The sequence below is a fragment of the Octopus bimaculoides genome, chromosome 7 (assembly GCF_001194135.2).
Source record: "Octopus bimaculoides isolate UCB-OBI-ISO-001 chromosome 7, ASM119413v2, whole genome shotgun sequence".
NCBI classification, from domain to species: domain Eukaryota; kingdom Metazoa; phylum Mollusca; class Cephalopoda; order Octopoda; family Octopodidae; genus Octopus; species Octopus bimaculoides.
In genome coordinates, this window is record NC_068987.1 from 80705167 (window position 1) to 80706053 (window position 887).

The following is an 887-nucleotide window of genomic DNA, read 5'->3' on the forward strand; positions in this document are numbered from 1 at the left end:
GATATTGTAAAAGGAATATTTGCATACATTATTTACATTTGACGGATATTTGTCCTCATCCTGTTTGTTGTGAACACAACGTTTTGGCTGATATACCCTCCAGCCTTCGTCAGGTGTCTTGGGGAAATTTCGAACCTGGGTTCTCATTCCTAACGATGTTACTATTATTATATTATTATTATTATTATTATTACTATTATTAATCAGGTCGCTGCCGTGAATCGAACTCGGAACCTTGGGGTTAGTAGCCCGCGCGCTTAACCACTACGCCATATGCCCGTGGGCAATTATGGGGTGAATTTTAAGGCTTATAAATCTATTATTTTTCTATCCTTCAAATGTAAATAATGTAAATAATTCCTCATCTCTTAAATATAGAACTGAATATTTGCATTATAAGAAATTTAATTCATTTTCATTGTATCTTGGTAGGGTCATTATGCCAATAAACACACACACACACACACACTGGCTCTATTTCACTTATCTTTTGTCTTTTATTTGTTTCGGTCATTAAACTGCAACCATGCTGGGGCACTGTGCTGAAGAATCAACTCCAGGACTTATTTTTTTTAAACCTGGACTTATTCTATCAGTCTTGTTTACTGAACCACAATGTTACGGGAATGTAAACACCAAAACCAGTTGTCAAGTGGTTGATGGGGACAAACACAGGCACAAAGTCACACACAAACACATGCATTTACAATAATGGGCTTCTTTCAGTTTCCATCTCTCAAATCCACTCACAAGGGTTTGGTCACCCGAGGCCATAGTAGAAAATACTCGCCCAAGGTGCCATGCCATGGGACTGAACCTGGAACCATGTGGATGAGAAGCAAGCTTTTGACCACACAGCCACTTCTTTCTCTTATTTGTTAATATGC